At 40.8% G+C, this 23,548-nt stretch overlaps 1 protein-coding gene across 2 annotated transcripts in view; it reads right to left on the reverse strand.

Annotated features, from left to right (window-relative positions):
- The window catches only part of IP6K1 (inositol hexakisphosphate kinase 1), a 61,605-nt gene extending 39,956 nt beyond the window's left edge, over positions 1-21,649 (reverse strand). For both annotated transcript variants that reach the window (XM_047849862.1, XM_047849863.1), the window contains exon 1: positions 21,469-21,649. The gene's annotated coding sequence lies outside the window, so the exon portion shown is untranslated. The remainder of the gene's footprint in view (positions 1-21,468) is intronic.
- Positions 21,650-23,548: the final 1,899 nt, after the last annotated feature.

Here is a 23,548-nt window from a genome sequence, read left to right on the forward strand (position 1 = left end):
TCAGGGGCGCCTGGGTGGCTCAGTCAGTTGAGCATCTGACTTCAGCTCAGGTCATGATCTCACAGCTCGTGAGTTTGAGGCCCGCATCAGGCTCTGCGCTGATAGTTCAGAGCCTGGAGCCTGCTTCAGATTCTGTGTCTCCCTCTCTTTCTTCCCCTAACCCACTTGCATTCTGTCTCTGTCTCTCTCAAAAATAAATAAACATCAAAAAAAAATTAAAAAGAAAAAATCAGTAATATTCATGGATCCTCTAGAGAAACTGATCAGTAAAAAAAGAATATGCTAATTACTACTATCAGGGATGAAAAAAGGGGTATCACTACAGATGCTACAAGCATTAAAAAAAAAAAAGAGTAATACTATGAGCAACTGTGTATCAATAAACTCAATAACTCAGACAAAATGGACAAGCTCCTTGAAAAATACAACTTACCAAAACTGACACAAGATAAAATATAAAATCTGAATGGTCTTGTGTCTATCAAAAAAACGGAATTTATCAAAAATCCTCCACAAGGAAAATTCCAGACACAGAGTTTCACTAATGAATTCTATCAAACATTCAAGGAAGAAATAGCATCAATCTTGCACAAATTCTTTCAGAAAACAGGGAGCAAAAAAAAACCCAAAAAACAAAAAAACAAAAAAAACCCAAACAAACAAAAAACCCCACATCTTCCAACTTATTTTATGAGGTCAGTTATCCCTGATAACAAAACCTAAAACAGAACCTTACCAAAAATATAACATACATACATACATACATAAAAAAAGAAAAAAGATTATAAACCAAAATCTGTCATGAACAAAAACAAAAATCCTTTAAAATTTTTTTAGCAAAACGGGCACCTAAGTGGTTTGGTTAAGCATCTGACTCTTGATTTCAGCTCAGGTCATGATCTCACAATTTGTGAGATCTGGCCTCAAGTTGGGCTCTGCACTGACATCACAGACCCTACTTGGGATTCTCTCTCTCCCTCTCTCTCTGCCCCTCCCCTGCTCTCTCACTCTGTCCCTCAAAATAAATAAACTTTAAAAAAAAATTCTAGGGGCACCTGGGTGGCTCCATCAGTTAAGCATTCAACTTCAGCTCAGGTCATGATCTCACAATTCGTGAGTTCAAGCCCCGCGTCAGGCTATGTACTGATAACTTGGAGCCTGGACCCTGCTTTCAATTCTGTCTCTCTCTCTCTGTCCTTCCCCTACTTTTGCTCTCTCTCTCAAAAAAAATAAACAAAGGTGAATTCTTTAAAAGAAAAAAAAAGAAGTTAGTTGTTTTGTAGATTCGTAAGTATTTTCTATGTAAACAATCATGTTATCTGTGGATTGAGAAAATCTTATTTGTTGGTGCCCCAACAACTTCCAAAACTAGTATGTAAATTTAGCAAAGTCACAGGATACAAAAAGCCAATATACAAAATTCAATCATATTTTTATATGCTAGCAGTAACAAAAAACAAAAATTAAAAAATAATTTACTGGAGTAAATCAATGGAAAATGACACAGTAGGAAGCTCTAAGAATCCATCATCCTTCCACCAAAACAGCTACTGAATTTGGAAAAACTGAAGTAACTTTTGGAACTCTGGAGTGTAGATGGAAAACATAAAGCTTCCAAGGTATAGATTGATGAAGAGGCTAGTGAATTTTGGTAAATTTCAGCCTTTTGGGTAGCAACTACCCAACCTCCAGCCCTCATTCCTGGGTGCAGCTTGCTGGAGGCTCAGATGGGCAATAAAGATAATTTGATTGATGACAACTGCTTTTGATCACTGAGGAGCTGAAGGAGGCAGTGACCACTGCTTCAACACTCATAGGCTGAAGCGGCTTCCAGGGGCATTTAAGAAGGCAGTACTCGTTTTTACTGTTTTCCCCTTTAGGGAGCTAGTCATTTAAGGAAATCTTTACCAGGTCACTAACTGCAGAGGTAACAGAACTAGATACACATTTCCAATATTAGTTTGAAAAAGCCACAAATGGATGTCTCTAGCACTCAATGAGCAAAAACTAGCAATTCCTGGGAAGTGGGAGAATCAAGATTTGCAAAATTACCAAATACTCAAATGTCCAGTTTTAACAAAAAATTAGACAACAAAGAAACAAAAAATTAATGACCATTCACAGGAAAAGGAAAATGATGGAAAAAAAATCCTGAGGAAGCAAAGACACTAGAATTATTATTAATCAAAGACGTTAATGGAGCAGATGGGTGGCTCAGTCAATTAAGTATCTGACTCTTGATTTCAGCTCAGGTCATGATCTCACAGTTTATGAGTTCAAGCCCCATATCCAGCTCTACACAGACTCTGTGAAGCCTGCTTGGGATTCTCTCTCCCCCCTCTCTCTCTGCCCCTCCCCTGCTTGCACATTCACACACTCTCTCTCTCAAAATAAATAAACTTAAAAAAAATTTTAAAAAGATGTTAGGGGCACTTGGGTGGCTCAGTCAGTTAAGTGTCTGACTCTTGGTTTCAGCTCATGTCGTGATCTCATGGTTCATGGGTTTGAGCCCCATGTCCAGTTCTGTGCTGACAGCTTACTTGGGATTTCTCTCTCTCTCTCCCCTCCCCAGCTCCCCCTCCCCAGCGTGCTCTCTCTTCTCTCTCAAAATAAATAAATAAAACAAAACAAAAAGATGTGAAATCAACAGTCTTAAATACATTCAACAGACTAAAGGAAACGATGGTCAAAGGAATTCAGAAAAATGTGTGAACAAAATATAATATCAATAAAGAGATAGCAATTATAAAAAGGAGAAAACAAATTCTACAATATCTGAAAACAGAAAAGTAAAATAATTGATATGAAAAACTCATTAGAGGGATTCAACAGCAGATCTGAGCATATGTAAGAAGTATCAGTGAACCTGAAGGTAAGATACTTGAAATTATTCAGAGAGGCAAAAAAAGAGTAAAAGTAAAGAGTCTGAGGGACCTGTGGGACACCACCAAACCTAACAATATATGGTTATAGAAAGAGAAGAGAGGAAAAGAGGAAAAGAAGGGCAGAAAAAAATAATCTGAAAATAGTGCCCAAAAACTTTCCAAACTTGAGTAAAGACATGAATATACATGTGCAAGAAGCCTAATGAACCAACCCCTCTTTGAGGATTAACCAAGACACATTATAAAACAAAAACGTACTATTAAACTGTTAAACCCCAAAGAGAAGGAGAATATTTGCAGCAAGAGGGAAGCAGCTCATAGTGTACAAGAGATCTTCAATAAGATTAACAGCTGATTTCTCTCCAGAATCTTCTAAAAGGCAGTGGGATGATATATTTAAAGCCCTGAAAGAAAAAAACTGTCAATCAAGAATTCTAGATCCTGCAAAACTATCCTTCAAGAATGAAAGAGAGGGGCACCTAGGTGGCTCAGTCAGTTAAGCATCCAACTTTGGCTCAGGTCATGATCTTGTGGTCTGTGAGTTCGAGTCCTGCATTGGGTTTATATGCTAACAGCTCAAAGCCTGGAGCCTACTTTGGATTCTGTGTCTCCCTTTCTCTCTGCCCCTCTTCCTCCTTTGAGAGACCGATGCTATGTCTCTCAAAAATAAATAAACATTAAATTTTTTTTTTAATTTAGAAAAAAGAATGAAAGAGAAATTAAGATATTTCCAAATAACATAAACTAAAGGAGCTCATTACCAATAGACCTGTCCTATAAGAAACGCTAAAGGGAATCTTTCAGGCTAAAATGAAAGAATAACTTAAAGCCATAAGAAAAATATACAACACTGGTTAACATGACTATACAGATAAATATAAAATCTAGTATTATTGTACATTTGGTATTGTTTATAACTTTTTTTCTACATGATTTAACAGACAAATGCATAAAATTTTAAATCTTTGTTAAAGGCATACAATATAAAAGGATGTAATCTAATGACAATAAAAACACAAATACATATATGTATGTGATATACATATATATACATATAAAAATTAAACATTAAAATTTTTTTTTTCTAAATTTTTTTTAACATTTATTTATTTTTGAGACAGAGACAGAGCATGAATGGGGGAGGGGCAGAGAGAGAGGGAGACACAGAATCGGAAGCAGGCTCCAGGCTCCGAGTCATCAGCCCAGAGTCCGACGTGGGGCTCGAACTCACGGACTGCGAGATCGTGACCTGAGCTGAAGTCGAACGCTCAACCGAGCCACCCAGGCGCCCCTAAAAATTTTTTCTAAAAAAGTATAATGTCCTTTGGGTCTTGTAATCCTTAATGATTTAAGGTCTATTTTATCTGGTATTAGGATAGTCATCCCAGCTCTCCTTTGGTTACTATTACATGGAAATATCTTTTTTCATCCTTTACTTACAATCTTTTTGTGTCTTTATATCTAATTTGACTCTCCTATAGACTGCATATAGATGGATTGGGTTTTTAAAAAATTTTTTTAATGTTTATTTTTGAGAGAGAGAGACAGAACGTGAGCAGGAGAGGGGCAGAGAGAGAGAGGAAGACACAGAATCCGAGGCAGGCTCCAGGCTCTGAGCTGTTAGCACAAAGCCTGACACAGGGCTTGAACTCGTAAACCGTGAGATCATGACCTAAGCCGAAGTCAGACACTTAACCAACTGAGCCACCCAGGCACCCCATATTATGAAAGGTTAAACCCAGGCACCCCATGATGAAAGGTTAAACACAACAAGAAGAAATAACAATTATATGTTCACATAACAGAGCCACAAAATGTGTGAAGTTGACAGAAGTGGGAAAAAGACCACTGTACAATAGTTGGAGACTTCAATATCCCACATTCAGAAATGAATAGAACACCCAGACATAACATCAATAAGGAAACAGAATTTGAACAACACTAAAACCCAACTAGACCTAACAGATATATACTCAACCCAACAAAAGCAAAATACATACTTTTTTCAAATACACATGAAACATTCTCTAGGATAGATTATAAATTAGGCAGAAAACAAGTCTGAATAAAATTTAAAAGACTGAAATTATACAAAATATCTTCTTTAATCATAACAAAATGAAACTAGACGTCAATAAGAAGAAAATTGGAAAATTCACAAATCTGTGGAAATTACACAACATATCTTTAAACAACCAATAGGTTGAAGAAACTACAAGGGAAGTTTCTGCCAGAGCAATTAGAAAAGAAAAAAAAATAAAAGGCATCCAAATTAGTAAGAAGGTAACCATCTGCAGAAGACATGATCTTATATGCAGAAAACCCTAAAATTACCCAAACACACACAAAACCACTGTTAGAACTAATAAATATATTGAGCAAATTCGTAGGATACAAAATCGACACACAGAAATTGGTTGATTTCTTTTTTTTTTTTTTAAAGATTTACTCATTTTTGAGAGACAGAGTATGAGTGGGGGAGGGGCAGAGAGGGAGGGAGACACAGAATCTGAAGCAGGCTCCAGGCTCTGAGCTGTCAGCACAGAGCCCAACACGGGGCTTGAACTCACAGAGTGCAAGATCATGACCTGAACTGAAGTCAGATGCCCAACCAACTGAGCCACCCAGGTGCTCCGAAATTGGCTGCATGTCTATACTTTAGCAGCTAACAATCTGAAAGGAATATTAAGAAAACAATCCATTTACAATAGTATCAAAAAGAAATAAATGTAAAAAAAATTTTTTTAATAAAAAAAACCCAATAGTATCAAAAAGAATAAAATACTGAAGAATGAATATAACTAAGAAGTTGAAAGATTTATATTCTGAAAACTACAAAACACTTCTGAAAGAAACATCTAAATAAATGGGAAAACATCCCACGTTGACAAATTGGAAGACTTAATATTGTTAAGATGACAAATACTACCCAAAGAGATGTGCAGCCTAAATGTAACCCCTAACAAAATACCAATGACAATTATTGCAGGGAAAAAAAAAAAAAAAAAAAACTATCCAGAAATTCATAGAGAATCTCAAGGGACCCTGTATAGCCAAAATTCCTGAAGAACAAAATTGGAGGAATCATATTTCCTGATTTCAAAACTTACTGCAAAACCACTATAATCAAAACAGTGTGGTACTAGCATAAACACAGTCATACAGACTAATAGAACACAACAGGAAGCCCAGACATAAACCCTTGCACATATTGGTCAAATGATTTTCTTTTTTTTTTAATATATTTATTTAGAGAGAGAGATAGAGAACATGCATGAGCAAGGGAGAGGCAGAGAGAGAAAGGGAAAGAGAGAATCCCAACCACACTGTGTCTATCAGCATGAAGCCCGACTCAAGGCTTGAATTCACAAACTGCAAGATCATGACCTGAGCTGAAATCAGGAGTCGGATATTTAACCCACTGAACCACTCAAGCACCCCGTCTTTTCTAAGTTCATTTATTTATGAGAGAAAATGTGAGTCAGGGAGGGGCAGAAAGAGAGGGAAAGAGAGAATCACAAGCAGACTCCACACTCTCAGAGCAGAGCCTGACGTGGGGGTGCTCAAACCCACAAACCAGGAGATCATGACCTGAGCCGATGTCAGACATTTAACTGCTTGAGCCACCCAGGTACCCCAAATTAATTATATTTTTATGGGGTTTTTTATACTTATTTATTTTTGAGAGAGAAAGAGAGAGCAAGGAGGCAGCTCTCCACTGTCAGTGCAAAGCCCAACGCAGGGCTCAAACCCAGGAACCGTCAGATCATGACCTGAGCCAAAGTTGCACACTCAACCAACTGAGCCACCCAGGTACCCCACAGTCAAATGATTTTCAACAAGGGTGCCAAGACTATCAATGGGCAAAGGACAGTCTTTTCAACAAGTGGTACTGGGAAAACTGAACAGCTATATGCAAGAGTGAAATTGGAGCATTCCTTCACATCATATACAAAAATTAACTCAAAATGGATCAAAGACCTAAACTTATAAGCTAAAATTATAAAACTCTTAGAAGAAAACATGAGGGGGGTATTTCATGACCTTAGATATGACAATGATTTCTTAGCTATAACAACAAAAGCACAGGCAAGAAAAGAAAAAGTAAACTGGGTATCATCAAAATTGAATACTTTTGTACATCAAAGGACACTGTCGAGAGAATGAAAAGACAACTCACAGAATGGGAGAACATATCTACAAATCATACCATCTGATAAGGGATTAATATCCAATATAGAGAACTCCCACAACTTAAAGACAAAAAAATAAACAATCCAATTCAAAAGTGGTCAAAGGACTTGCTTGGTTAGACATTTCTCCAGGGAAGATATGCAAATACCAATATGTACACGAAAAGATGCTCGACATCCTTAGTTATTAGAAAAATCCACATGAAAGCCACAATGAGATACTACCTCACACCCATTGGAATGGCTATTATTTTATTTATTTTTTTTTTTTAATTTTTTTTTTCAACGTTTATTTATTTTTGGGACAGAGAGAGACAGAGCATGAACGGGGGAGGGGCAGAGAGAGAGGGAGACACAGAATCGGAAACTGGCTCCAGGCTCTGAGCCATCAGCCCAGAGCCTGACGCGGGGCTCAAACTCCCGGACCGCGAGATCGTGACCTGGCTGAAGTCGGACGCTTAACCGACTGCGCCACCCAGGCGCCCCTGGAATGGCTATTATTAAAAAAAAAAGTTAGCAAAGATGTGGAGAAACTGGTCTTACGCACTGCTGGTAGGCATGTAAAATGTTTCAGTCACTGTGGAAGACAGGATGGTAGTTCCCCAAAAAATTAAACACAGAATTTCCATGTGGTGCAGCAATTCCACTCCTAGGTATTCCACTCCTACCCAAAAGAACTGAAAGCAGGGACTCAAACCAATTATTTATACACTAATGTTCATAGCAGCATTATTCACAATAACCAAAAAGTAGATACAACTTGTGTCCGTTAACAGATGAATGGACAGATAAAATGTGTTATATACATACAATGGAATATTATTTAGTTATAAAAAGAAATGAAATTCTGATACATGCTATAACATAGATGAACCTTGAAAATATTAAATGAAATAAGCCAGGCATCAAAGAACAAAAATTATATGATTCCATTTGTATCAAATATCTAAAACAGACAAACTCATAGAGGTAGAAAGTATATTAGAGATAGAAAGTATATTAGAGGTTACAATGGACTGAGGGGAGGGGAAAATAGGACACTGTACAATAGATACAGAGCTTGTATTTGAGATGATGGAAAAAGTTCTTGAAATAGTGATATGGTAACACAACACTGTGAATGTACTTAATACTACTGTATTGCACACTTAAAAATAGTTAAAATAGTAAAATTTTGTTTTCTACATTTTACTATAACGTTTTAAAAGACAATTCAGGGGCGCCTGGGTGGCGCAGTCGGTTGAGCATCCGACTTCAGCCAGGTCACGATCTCCCGGTCCGTGAGTTCGAGCCCCGCATCGGGCTCTGGGCTAATGGCTCAGAGCCTGGAGCCTGTTTCCGATTCTGTGTCTCCCTCTCTCTCTGCCCCTCCCCCGTTCATACTCTGTCTCTGTCTGTCCCAAAAATAAATAAAAAACGTTGAAAAAAAAATTTTTTTTAAAAATAAAAAAATAAAAGACAATTCATTTATGAGGCACCTGGCTGGCTCAGTCAGTGAAGTATGCAACTCTTGATCTCAGGGTTGTGGGTTCAAGCCACATGTTGGGTGCAGAGATTACTTAAATAAATAAATAAATAAATAAATAAATAAATAAATAAATAAATAAATAAATAAAATGGATAGATAGATAGATAGATAGATAGATAGATAGATAGATAGGGGTGCCTAGGTGGCTCAGTAGGTTAAGTGTCCAACTTTGGCTCAGGCCACGATCTTGCAGTTCATGAGTTTGAGCCCACGTCAGGCTCTGTGCTGACAGCTCAGAGCCTGGAACCTGGAGCCTACAGCCTGCTTCTTGATTCGGTGTCTCCCTCTCTCTCTGCCCTTCCCCTGCTCATGCTCTGTCTGTCTCTCTCTCAAAAAAGTAAATAAACATTAAAAAAATTAAATTAGTAAGTAAAATCTAAAAAAAAGACATTTCATTTACAATAGCATTAAAATAACATCAAACATCTTGGGATAAATTTATAAGACGTGAAATCTCTGCAGTGAAAACAACCAAACAATCCAGAAAAATTAAAGAAGACATCAATAAATGGAGTTTTACACCAGGTGTATGGATTAGAAGACTTGATATTAGGATGTCAATCCTCCTCAAATGAACCAATAAATTCAATGGAATCCCAACCACAATATCGGCCGGCTTTTTTTTAGAGAAATTGGAAAACTAATTCTAAAATGTGTATGGAAATATAAAGAACCCTAAATAGCCAAATCAATCTTATAAAGAAGAATAAAGTTGGGTGACTTATATACTACTGACTTCAAGACTTATCAGTGGGTATTAGCATATAAACAAATAGATCAATTGACAGAACAGAGATCCCAGAAATAGGTCCATACCTATAGTCAATTCATTTTTTACATAAGTGCTAAAGCAAATAAATAGAAAGTGAAAGTTGTGATAGTTTTAAACTGTCAAATTTTTTGATAGTTCTTCCCCCAAAAGGTAGAGCCTTCTTCTCTCCACCCCTTAAGTATGGGCTGGACTTAGTGACTCAATTCTAAGGAACAGAATATAATATGGCAGAAGTGACAGTCTGTGACTAGGTCATAAGAAGCTTCTTCTTTACTCTGTCTTGGATCATTCATTCTGGAGGAGGATCATAGAATGCCATGAGGATACTCAGAGAGCCCACATGTCAGAGAACTGTGGCCTCCTGCCAAAAGCCAAGTTAAGTCATCTTAGAAACAGATCCAGTTCCAGGCAAACCTTCAGATGACTGCAGTCCCACAAGACATCTTAACCTGCAACTTCATGAGAGACTGTGAGCCAGAGCCACCTGGCTAAGCCACTCCAAATTTTTCATCCTCATAAACTGAGGCAATAAATGTTTGCTATTTTAAATTTCTTAAGTTTTGGGGCGCCTGGTGGCTCAGTTAAGTGTCCAACTTGGGCTCAGGTCATGATCTCATGAGTTAATGAGGTCAAGCCCCACATCAGGCTCTCTGCTGTCAGCACGGAGTCCGCTTCAGATCCTCTCTCTCTCTCTCTGCGCCCTCCCAAAAATAAAATAAAATATTTAAACTACTAAGTTTTGGAGTCAAGAGATAACAGATACACATCTTTTTAGCAAATGGTGCTGGTATTAGAACAAGAAGACATCCATATAGGAAGAAAAATGAACCCCAACCATGGGATCATGACCTGAGCCGAAGTCGGACACTTAACTGACCGAGCCACCCAGACAACCCAAAAGTTTCTTTTAAAACTAGACACACATCTACCTGTAACCCAGCAATTCTATTCCCCTCTATTCCTCTATTCCCCAAGAGAAATGAATATATGTGTATATCCCCCAAAAACACTTGTACGAAAATGTTCATAGAAGCTTTACTCGTAAGTCAAACAATGGAAACTGCCCAGATGTCCATCAACAGAACAGACAAACCGGAATGTTTGCACAATGCAATAAAAAGGAATGAACTACTGATACAAACAGCAGGGAATTCTCAAAACATTATACTGTGTGAAAGAAGCCCTACATGAGAGTATTATTCCATTTAGTATTATTTATTACACAAGTATTATTCCATATAGTATTATTCCATTTATATGAAATTTTAAAACTGGATGACTAACCTATGATGAAAAAATTCAGAACAGAAGTTGTCTCTGGCTAGAACAGAACAGCACTTATGCACTTAATTCCTACATTAACACAAATTTAAAAACAGATGGTAGCAACAACAGTATTCTGTCAAGAAAATACTTATTAAATTATTAACAACCTCTTCATATAACTCTGACAAATAGCAGCTTACCAGTTATCAGTGTATTATCTCTTGGCTCCAAACCCAACCATCACCACCCACTCTGCAAAAACGGAGCTGGACTCATTAAATATTTTTCCTTTGCCAGATGTTAAGTTTTGTCAGTGAAAGACACTAGGGAAAGTCTGCAAAAAAATATGCTCCTCTCACCAGGCCTCTGCCACCCAGTCAGCTCCTTTCAGTGCCCAGCCACTGGTGGCTGCCTGACTCCCAGAATGTATCACGGTCAGCAGCACACAGTGGCCAGCAGCTTCCTCTGACACCTCACTGAAGTAGAGAGAGTGCTTCCAGCAAAACGCCTCTCCATAAGTGGCTTTCTCCAACATCTTAGAGGGTAGACTTCTAGCATGATCTGCCAATGTGGCACCACAATGACTTTCTCTGCCATCCAGTTAGGTATGACCACCCCCATCTCCATGATACGAATCTCAGCCCTCAGAAGGGATCTTCCTTGAGTGCTCTGTATCAATGCTAGGGGTAATGGCTGCTCCTACATATGCTATTTCTATATGACTTAGAGTTCACTCTACTTTTTACTAGCCAAATTCTCATTACTCCAATCCTCAATTATAGTTAACAATTCTGTATATTAAACTTTACCTGTTCAAATTCCTGTGTGGTTTTTGTCTCCCAAAGGGTCACTGACAGTTGTTTGAAGGAGTTGAAAAGGTTAAGTAGTATAGACCAAAAGTGAGAAATTTTATTACCTAAATAAAACCCACACAGCTCTGCTTTATTCACAATTTACCAATCAAAAGTAATACAGCACTGTAAACAGCCAAGTTAACATGCTTAAGGGTCCAAGCAGCCCTGCCTGGTACACTCTGCTTTGGGGAGTTACTCAAGCTTAATATTCATCTCCCTGAGGCCAAAGTTAGGCACTTTCTTTAGAGAGACTCATAAAATAGCTAACACAATCACATATTTTATAATACATTTTCCCAAACACAGAATAAACTTCTAAGCATTCATTCTGTTTTATGCTAAAGAAATCATTTTAATCTTCATGCAGAATATTAAATAAATAAACAAACAAATAAATAAATAAATAAATAAATAAATAAAACGGTCTATGCACATCTTGTGCTTGCCTAAAGTATCTAGTGTGCTACTTGGCCCTGACCCACACATCTTCCAGTTGAGCAGAATCTTCATAAATAAGTTTCAAAATACTCTCCACTAAATCAGGTTTGTGACCAAATAGCAACTATAAAGTCTCCAAATCAATCCAGGACCATTAAAGTAAAATCTGCAAAAAAAAATTTAAAGTATATAATTAAGTATATGTTGAGTGGCTACAATGAATGAGACCCCATAGAACAAATATTGTACTAAGACAAACACAGTTCTTGTCCTCAGAAAACTGAAAGTGAGGATGCAGGACAGGTAGAAAGGAGAGACAAATAAGCAAATTTAAGACTATGGTAAATGTTACAATGAGGAATGTAACACCAAGAGTGGCCATTAACAAAGATGGAAGGTGCAGGTCAGGAAAGGGTTTGTAGAACATACCGCATCTAAACTGAAATCTGAAAGATAACTAGAGTCTGACAGTAAGCGAGATGGGGAGGTGGGGTGAGGGAATAAAAGCATGGGCAATGGCCCAGAGGGAGGAAAGAGAGTCACCTGAAACATCTGACTCTAGAGGGTCAAGAGATGCAGTTAGAGACCATTAAGAACCAGGTGAGGAAGTTCCTCATCTACATTCCGGAGCTGGGACCTGACCCACTTCCTACTGGGAGGTCACTGAACAGCTTCAAACAGGCCAAGGACTCAGATTTGCACAGCCCACAGTGTAGAGTGGACTGGATCGGGCAAAACTATGGGAGCCAAAGGAAACTATTTCCAAATAGTTTTTGAGAAATTAACGTAAGTCATATTAACCATTTGACAAGTTTTCCCTTTATCTGATCAACTCCATGAGGTAAGGGGAGTAGGTGTGATTAACCAGTATTACATGGATAGTAGTAAACAGAGAAGTCAGTCAGCTGACTTGTCAAAGTAAGATTCCACAGCTAGAAAGTACTTAAAAATACCAGCATTCACTCTCCTTGACTGCTTCCTAGGAGAGCTGAGGTAGGCATCACTTGTTGCATGAACTTATTAGCACTGTCAGCAGTATACCTGAAGGTTCATTTGCTTAGAAAGTTTACTGCCTTTACAAAATGATGTGGGAACCCCAAAACTTTCAGACTAGTGAGACAATATTCCTTCCGTTCCTTGTCATGCTGGCAGGGAAGCAAGGCCACAGGGGGTGAGGAAGAGAGACCGAGTTTCAGAATCAGACGTTCACTTAAGAAAATCACTTATTCTCTGCAACTGTAGTCACCACCTAGAAATTGAATACAATAATTCCCGAAGTCTCCACACTCTAAAAAATGTCTAAGATTCCATAGCTATCCCACCTCAAGAAAGCACGGTATCCTGGAAAACTTCACAATATTTTCAAGAATGGGAACATAATCTTGCAGGGTTTCAAATTCTCCCAGAAACACTTTGGGTGCTAACAACCGGCATCAATGTCCATGGTCAGGAGAAACCTTTCTGAGAACAGCATCTGAAAATGTTTCCTTATCTGGGAATGCAAGCTGGTGCAGCCACTCTGGAAAACAGTATGGAGGTTCCTCAAAAAATTAAAAACAGAACTACCCTACGACCCAGCAATTGCACTACTAGGTATTTACCCACGGGATACAGGTGCATGTGTCGAACGGACACATGCACCCCCATGTTTATAGCAGCACTATCAACAATAGCCAAAGTATGGAAAGAGCCCAAATGTCCATCAATGGATGAATGGATAAAGAAGATGTGGTATTTATAGGAGCACCTGGGTGGCTCAGTCGGTTAAGCGTCCGACTTTGGCTCAGGTCATGATCTCGTGGTCCGTGAGTTCGAGCCCCACGTCAGGCTCTGTGTTGACCGCTCAGAGCCTGGAGCCTGTTTCAGATTCTGTGTCTCCCTCTCTCTCTGACCCTCCCCCATTCATGCTCTGTTTCTGTCTCAAAAATAAATAAACGTTAAAAAAAATTTTTTTTAAAAGATGTGGTATTTATATACAATGGAGTATTACTCAGCAATCAAAAAGAATGAAATCTTGCCATTTGCAACCACATGGACAGAACTGGAGGGTATTATGCTAAGTGAAATTAGTCAGAGAAAAGACAACTATCACATGACTTCACTCATATTAGGACTTTAAGATACAAAACAGATGAACATAAGGGAAGGGAAACAAAAATAATATAAAAACAGGGAGGGGGACAAAGCATAAGAGGCTCATAAATATGGAAAACAAACAGAGGGTTACTACAGGGGGTGTGGGAGGGGGGAATAGGCTAAACGGGTAAGGGGCATTAAGACATCTACTCCTGAACTCATTGTTGCACTATATGCTAACTAATTTGGATGTAAGTTAAAAAAAAATTAAATTAAAAAGTAAAAAATAATTTAAAAAATAAAACAAAGGGATCAAAAACACTAAATAAAGAAAAAGAAAATGTTTCCTTATCAATAAATAAGAGGAAAAAAACCACATCTAAATCCTATAATAGTTACTTGCATTATAAATCTAACTTTAAGGGGGTGCCTTGGTGGCTTAGTCAGTGAAGTATCCAACTTCGGCACAGTTCATAGGTTAAAGCCCCGCGTCGGGCTCTGTGCTGACAGCTCAGAGCCTGGAGCCTGTTTCAGATTTTGTGTCTCCCTCCCTCTCTCTCTCTCTGCCCCTCCCCCACTCATTCTCATTTTCTCTCTCTCTCTCAAAAATAAATATTAAAAAAATTTTTTTTTTAATTTTTTTTAATGTTTATTTATTTTTGACAGAGAGAGAGACAGAGCATGAGCGGGGGAGGGGCAGAGAGAGAGGGAGACACAGAATCCGAAGCAGGCTCCAGGCTCTGAGCTGTCAGCACAGAGCCTGACGCGGGGCTCGAACTCACGGACCGCGAGATCATGACCTGAGCTGAAGTCGGCCTCTTAACCGACTGAGCCACCCAGGTGCCCCTAAAAAAAATTTTTTTTAAGAGGACTCTGATAACCAAGAAACTAGCCACTGACCACTGGCCCAAGAAGTCAATGGTAAAACAATGCAGATGCTATGAATAGGCAAAATGTGGAAATGATTTTTAATGGGTGGTGGGGGGGTGGACCTAAAGGATGAATACTCCTCACAAAAATCACTGCTTGCTGCTCCCAGAAATTAAAATCTAGAACACTTAACTAAGACCTCTGGGTTGGTACCAGTTTTCTAACACTACACATGGAAGATCATAGACAAAGAAGACTCAAACTTTAAAAAGTTCCATGTGAATTAAAATTCACAGTATCAAAATTAAAATTTAAAGTAGCAAAATACACCCCACTTGACTAACAGTCTAAAGAGGCAGTGTCGGGGCACCTGGGTGGCTCAGTCGTTGAGCATCCAACTTCAGCTCAGGTCATGATCTCACAGTCCATGAGTTCAAGCCCCGCATCGGCTGTGCTGACAGCTCAGAGCCTGGAGCCTGCTTCAGATTCTGTGTCTCCCTCTCTCTCTGCCCCTCCCCTGCTCATGCTCTGTCTCTCTCTGTCTCAAAAATAAATAAAAACATTAAAAAATAAAATAAAAATAAAATAAAAAATAAAGAGGCAGTGTCCACTGTGGTAAGTAGGCCTGAACACTTACAAACGCAAAAATCACCAAGGCCAAGCTCCATAGAGAGATGAAGGATGAATTCTGTGAACCCTGTGAATGACCAAGAAGCCTCCTGGCCTGCATCACTTAAAGAAATCCAGAAGGATGATAAGCACTGATGTAAGTTCTAAAGCGAACAGACCCTCTCCATCTAGAAGCTTGTGTGTATCTGCAATAAACTGTTCCTGGTGACTTCAACTTCCCACCTCAATGGAGCGTCCATTAGTTCTTGTCTCATGATGGGAAGGTAGAGAAATCCCACAAAAGCAGAAAATGAAGCTTGGAGCTGAAAGCTATGAGGGATGAATAACAAAACTGGGCCCAGAGTCCAAAGGACTCTTAACATTTCCTGAAACAGTGTTCCTCTGATGTGCTGACAGCTCAGAGTCTGGAGCCTGTTTCAAGATTCTGTGTCTCCTCTCTCTGCCCCTCCCCCACTCACACTCTGTCTCTCCCTCTCTCAAAAATAAATAAATAGTCTGTAAGTCAGAGCCATTCTACTCTCAGATACTTACTGAAGAGAAATAAAGGTATGTATACACACAGACTTGTATGAAAACATCTATCGCATCTCTCTCTATTCATAAGAGCCCCAAATTAGAAACAACCCAAATGCCCATCAGCAAATGGTATAGCCATAAAAAGGAATACTACTCAGGAATAAAAAGTAACACAACAAAATGGATGAAACTCTAAAATATCACATTGAACAAAAGTAGCCTGATACATAAGACTTCTCATTATTCTCAGTAGCTACGTTTTATAAAGTCACTGCTAACACCAAATTAGCAAATATCAAGCCCCTATCCTAGGGGAAAAATAGGGTTAGGTTTCTGTGAGCCTCTGGTCACATGTTTGTCAACCAATCAATTCATAACCTTCCAGAGCTACATACATAAAATATATAACCTGTACATATCTATTTAAAGACACTTTAAAATACAGTAGTCCCCCCACTTATCCATGCTTTTGCTTTCCATGGTTTCAGTTACCCAGAGTCAATCAAGGTCCAGAAGCAAATGGTCCAGAAGCAAAGTATGTTCAGAAGGTCACTGGTAGCTTAACAGCTATGTCACGATGCCTACATCATGTAGCTCACTTCATCTTATCATGTAGGCATTTTACCATCTCACATCATCACAAGGCTGAGTACAATACAAGACATTGTGAGAGACTCCATCCACACAACTTTTATTACAGTATATTGTTACAACTGTTCTAATTTATTATTGTTGTTGTTAGTCTCTGACTGTGCCTGATTTATAAATTAAACTTTATTCTAGGTATGTATGTATAGGGAAAAACATAGTACATATAAGGTCCAGTTTCAGTTTCAGGCATCCACCCGGCGTCCTGGAAGTATACCCTATGGGTAAGGGGGAACTACTGGATATTACTGACTCATTAATACTGAACTCTCAGTCAACAGTACTATATTTCATTTCTGAATAAAACTTATCTAATACACAGATTTTCTCCATATTCTTTTCTTGTGCTTAGGAAGATTAACAGCACTTCAGCAATACACTTGAGAGCCATTTTAAGCAGCACAATTCCCAAAAAGCACAAAAATATTTTTAAAATATGGTACTAAGCAGACCACTAAAAGGACACTTGTTTACAGTGTTAGAGCTGAAACAAGAAGGCAGACTGTCACCTTGCTCCACTTTAGCTGGGAATGTACACAACAGGCAATTCAAATTTTTTGCCATTTCTGGTCTGCAAAGGGATTTTTTTTCACTAGCAAAGTGGCTCAAATTTCCTTAATTCATTGCCAAATTAAAAAATCAGGCGGATGCCTGGATGGCTCAGTTAAGCATCTGACTTTGGCTCAGATCACGATATCACGGTTCATGAGTTCGAGCCTCACATCAGGCTGTGTGCTGACAGCTCAGAGCCTGGAGCCTGCTTCGGATTCTGTGTCTCCTTCTCTCTCGTACTCTGTCTCTCTCTCTCTCTTTCAAAAATAAGTAAAACATTTTTTTAATAAATACATAATCATGAAATTTCACATAAAAATTCAGATTTCTTGTTTTCTTTAAAAAAAAAAATCACAAGACGTGGTACACAACTGGCTGGAACTGAGCAACAGTGACCCTTCAGATAAGCCTGCGCTTGCTAGTTCACCCTAGTCCCTTACATTCTGCTTCCCTCAATTTGTTGCCAACTGGCCCATGATGTAAATGCATCATTTACCAACACGGATGTTTATAATATATTGCTGACTGCAAAAAGGTACAAGTCAGGATGTATGGCATCATCTCATTTTTGTAAAAATTAAAGACAAAGGGAAAAAAAAGTCTGGTTATACACTAAAACAGTGAAAGTTATGGATGTTCCTTTATTTTTATTTCTTCCTGTTACTCATATATTTATCTTTTTTTTTAAACTAGTGAATATATATTACTTACATAAGTTGTTTTTTATAGCAGCTTTGAGTTAACAATCACACACCATACAATTCACCCACTTAATGCGTACAATTCAATGGTTTTTAGTATATTCATAGGCATGTGCAGCTACCACTACAATTTTTAAACATATTCGTCACCTCAAAAAGAAACCCAATAACCTTTAGCTATCATTCCCCTATGATCTCATCTACCTCCAAGCCTTAAGCAATCACTAATCTACTTCTGATCTCTATTCTGGATATTTCATACAAATGGAATCATTTAATATGTGATCTTTTGCGTCTGGCTTCCTTCATTTCACATGTCCAGGTTCATCCATGTTGTAGCATGTAACAGCACCGCATTCTTTTTTATTGCTAAACAATATTCCATTGTATGTATACACCACGTTTTTATTATCAACTGAGAAGATGGTTGAGTTGTTTTCCTCTTTGGCTACTATAAATAACACTGCTATAAACATTCATATACAGGTTTTTGTGTGGACATTATGCTCTCATTTCTCTTGGGTAGATAACTAGGAGTGGGATTGCTTGGTCATATGGTAACTCTATGTTTAAGCAGTTCAAGAACTGCCAGACTATTTTCCAAATCCAGGCAAAAGCACAGATCTACTAGCACAAACATAAAAAATACCTGATTTGTCCCTGGCTGCATTATTTTACATTCATACCATTCTCTGTGTATGAAGGCTCTGATTTCTCCACATCTTCACCACCACTCGTCATTACCTGACTTTTCAATTACAGAATAAGTCATTTATAAGTGTTCATTTAATCCTAACACACCCAGATTTTTATGGACTTCAAGCTGGTTCGTGGACATCAAATTTTAGACTTGAAAAGAGTCCAGTCCTAACCTACTCACCTAGACTGCCCATCTTCTGTAAAATGAAGGGAAAGGAATAAATGATCTAAACCTCTACCCACAAATGAAACTTTTACAGAAGAGATTAGCAGATTTTGTAAGCAACAAAACAATGTCCCTAACAGGGATCCAGCCCTCGAACAGGTTTTCCCATCAAAACTCATTTGTAATGCCTCCTACATAAATGCAACTTCAAACCATAGCAGCAAATATGACAGCCTTGATCTATCACTTTTCATAAGAGAACCAACATGTCTTAGGCTGTCCCACTCAGAATCCATTGCTCACATTCTGCTGTAATAGAGGGAGAAAATAAAATCTGATTTAAAACCAAGGCAAAAGCACACATCCAGTAGCACAAACAAAATCTCTGACTGCTCCATTGTCTGAAGTCAGAGATGGAGAGCACTGTGCGGCCTTTCCCCAGCTCTCTCCTCACTGCTCCTTATAGCCTCAGGGCAGCACTGGGACCAGGGAAAGCAGCAAATAATAGACACATTTACAGTAGTCCAAGGTGGCTGTGAGACCAAGACCCACCCAAGAAGGGGGTCTAAGAATCTCAGCACCCAGCCCTATGCTCACCCTATACATGTTTTCTCCAAGAATCAATATGGCATCTTAGCCAGGGAGGGGATGGGCCACACAGCCTCTTCTGAGATGCAGAATTACTTTGTTTTCAGGCTTCAGTTCTGCACTTTGAGCAAGTTCTGCCTCTGTTCTACAGCACTGAGGTACAAGCACTTCAGGCAGGACAGGAGGTAGAGATCCATGGCCACCAAATTCTCATTTCTACGTGCCTATTCTCTCCATTTCTCTGTTTAAATACAGAGGGTGTTACGAACTCAGACGAATTTAACACACTCTCATAAACATTTAGTTCTCATCTACTACATGCAGGTACAAGAAGACACAAAATCACAGTCTCTGTAGGAAATGGGTTAGGTCTTAGAGGAAACAAACAAAATATTCTTTAAAAAGCAAATACTATTTTGTTTTTTGAATAAGGGCAATAATGCTGCTGCAGGTCAGAGTACCCTCTGGGACTGGAACATCTGGGAAGTGTTTCGCTGAGCTGGACCCTGGAGAAAAGAGAAGTGGAGATGAAGAAAAAGGATATTCCAAAGAGGAGCAAAAGTCACTGTACTCAGCTGGCAAGAGAACTGTGTAGGGAAATTCCATGTATGGAATGTCTAGCAAATCACTTGGTTAATGGGGATTAGGATAAGCCCTGGACAGGTGGGCTGGGGCCCGCTGGGCAGCAGCACCTTGACTGCTTGAATGCCACGTTAGGACATCAGATCTCATCCCAAGCCTGAAGCAGTTTCTGACTTCAGTGTAGGATCTCCAGAGCGTCACAAAGTGTGTCTGTTGCTCATGATAGTTAAAAGTGCTGACATTTACAGGTGAATTACATAAATACAAGAAAGAGTCTTTGTGTTCTCACAAGTAAGGCCACAGCAACAGGCCTCTTCTGGTTTCAGCATCTTCTCAAAAAGGATCTCCTGATTAAGGAGCTAGTCTCTTTCACAAATTAAAAAAAAAAATAAATTAAAAATTTTTAAAAAGGAGCTAGTTTATTTCAAAATTAAACATTCTAAGATGACAAGATCCTGACACAAATGCACAAAGTATTGTTGCCTCACTTCTTAGTTCACTCATGCAGGCTTTTTCTATGACCACATACAAAGAGCCTTTGCAGAGGAGTCAAGGGACCACATGGAAAGAGCAATGTGTTTTGGAGCACTCAGAACTCTTCCTAGATCTAACACCTTGCCCAAGATCTCTAACCCTTCCACCCTCACAGGAAGGAGGCCTGACAGTCTGTTTTCATTGGGCAAGATACACTTAGCCTCTTAAAAGTTAATTTGGCAGTTCCATACCATCACAACGACAAAAATTAAAGTTTCATTTCTTTTTCTGATTCTAACACAGTACTACTTTTCCTTTGTCTCCTGATTACACTGGCAGAGTATCTCTTCAGGAGATAAAATCAACCAAGTCATCACCATAATACTCACTTTCTTCTAGAGCAAAAAGAAGACTTTACCACAAGACCAAAAAATGGTCACAAACCAAAGAAATTATGTTCCAAAATAAAACTCGGGCATCATGAACATTTAAGCAGGCTCTTCAGGAAGAAGCAAACAGTGAGCTCCAAGGAGCACAGGAGGCAGGAGCCTGGCAGAGGGCCTTAGCCCTGCCAGAATCACAGGGCCGTGACACTGGCCTGCCTGGGTTCGCGGGGGCTTTAGCCTGGTTCGTCTAGTCTAAGTTTCCAAGCAGTCTGAAAAACACTTGCAGGAACCACATCTAAGAAAGAGGTAAGTGTATTTCTCACTTGGCAGCAACAGAACACCCCAGAGAGCATCAGGCTGGCAATGGACACGTTTCAGCGGTACCGGTCAGCGGAGCTAATTTCCCACTACCCCGCCGGCCGGCCTTCGGGCGCGGGGCTCAGACCTCAACCCCGAGGCTGTCCACCCGCCTCAGCGCCGGTATCCGGGAGGCGCCACGGGAGGCGGGTTAGGGCGCTCGAGCACTGTTCGAGCGATGCTTGGCGGATGCCTCAGCCCCGCGCGTGCCGGCTCCAACCCCGCGCCCGCCGCCGCCAGCCCCGCCGGCGTCAGGCCGGTTTTTCGGCCCGGCTCCTGTCACTCACCGGCCCAGCCCGGGCAGTGGGCGCCCACGGCTCCCCACGGGAGCTGGGCCCCCCGGGCCTCCAGGTTTCGGCCCGCCCCTGGCAGGCAGCGCAGGTGGATGAGCCCCGCAGTAGCGGCCCCGCACCGGCCGCTCGGTCCAGCTCCCGGCGCTGCCCACTGGGTACGGATCAACAACAAGATGGCGGCCAGCCGAGGGGGCGGGGGCCGGGCGTCATAGTAACCAGGACGGCAAAGAACCCGCCCCCGGCTGAGGCTATCCCCAGTCAACAGCATCTTCGTCCTAGGCCTAAGGGAGTGCTTCTCGCTGACAGGTCGGCTGGCCTGTCAATCAGAGCCTGCCTCTCACGGCCCTTGCCGATCGCCTCAGGACGTGACTGTGACGGCATCGCTTGGCGCATGCGCCTCGTTCCTGGAGTCGCTGGAGGCAGAGCTTTTGCTGGCGATTCTAAGGCTCTAGCGCCCTTGGCCTTTTTGCGTGTGTAGCCTTTTTGCGGGAGCCCACGGCGTCTTCTCATACACGCGCACACACTTAGGGAGTGCCTGCTGTGTGCTATATGTTTTTTTTTTGTCACCCATCCTGGAAGGGAGGGGTTGTTGTCCAGGTTCACTGGTGAGAAACTGAGGCGCAGAGGGGGAGGCCTGGCCAAGGTCACGCCCCTTCTGGAAATGGAGGCACCGGATCTCATACCTCCTCCTACTGGCATCAGAATATAATTCCCTATTCCCAGTGGTTTCTCCACCTTTGCCCCTCATCAATGGCGAGGTGCAGCCCTGTGTGCTCCTCCAAGCAGTCCCTGGCCCGTTGCCCACGTTTGTCCTTTTGCCTTGAGTTCGGTGCCCAGCACAAGCCCTGGCACACAACAGAAACTCGTCTCTTCCTCCCCTAGAGCATCTTGTCTTTGAGTACCTGTGACACAGCTTTTGCCCTGGACTGTCATGATCTATCTCAGAGGCTAGGAGTCCCAGGAAAATGGTTATCCCTGGCCCCCCATTCAGAGCACCTAACCCTGGGCTTGGTTTCAGGGTTAGGAACTCAAATGAAATCACACAGCCTGGACCCACATCAAGTGCCAGAACTAGCTAGTTATGTGACTTTTGAGGCTTAGTTGCCCCATCTGTAAAACAAAGATAACAAATGAGCCCTTAGAGCAGGGTAAGTGCTCAGAAAAGTCTGCCTGTAACACTTCCAGCAACAGCCTGCTCTCAGGTTGTCCTGGGCAAGCTCTAACACCCTCACTTTTGGGGGAACACCATGAAGCATACTTTTCCCACAGAAGACACTTGGCTTTTTCCCTGACTGGGACACCATAACTGGCTCAGGAAAGGAGGTCCTCCATTGTCCTGAGAGGGTTCAGGTCCACAGACTTGACACGGGGGAGAAGATTGAAAGAACTTAGGGATACCTCAGGAAAGGTAGCCTCTACCCAGACAGCAGGTCCTCTTGGAGAGCTGGCAATAACCTGAGACCTGATTTGAGGCTGGGCAAGGGGAATGAGCTAGCACTGCATCCAACAGAACCTGCCCTCCTGCACGTTATTGCAGGCCACCTGGCTAAGTGCAACAGCTCAGCTCAGCATAGGGAGGGATAAGGGCCAAGACACCAGAAGAAAGAGATCAGGAAGAAATAGGAATATCCCGTCTGAAGGGGGCTACCATCAATCCCTCATAGCCATCCATGCCACGAGGGTCTCAAATCTGCACCAACCCTCACCTCAGTGCAAAAGTTCAGATCCTTCCCAAGAAAACCACACACAGTTGGCAGAGTCCTAGTGGTTGGGGGGGGGGGGGGCCTTCAAACAGCAACAATGTATTCCTTTCAGTGGGAAAAGGAAGTTCCTGGGCCCTCCCCATCTGCTAGAGCAGGTGGTCTTTGAAGGAACAGGCTGATTGGAGGCCTCTGTCACAAGGATAACAGCCTCTTACCTCTGCATTAATCATGATCAGTCAGAGCATCATACAATGCCTTCTTAAAAGAAAACTAATCTTGGGGTGCCTGGGTGGCTCAGTCGGTAAGCGTCCGACTTCAGCTCAGGTCATGATCTACCGTTTGTGAGTTCGAGCCCTGCATCAGGCTCTGTG

This window comes from Prionailurus viverrinus, chromosome A2 (assembly GCF_022837055.1).
Source record: "Prionailurus viverrinus isolate Anna chromosome A2, UM_Priviv_1.0, whole genome shotgun sequence".
Classification (NCBI taxonomy): domain Eukaryota; kingdom Metazoa; phylum Chordata; class Mammalia; order Carnivora; family Felidae; genus Prionailurus; species Prionailurus viverrinus.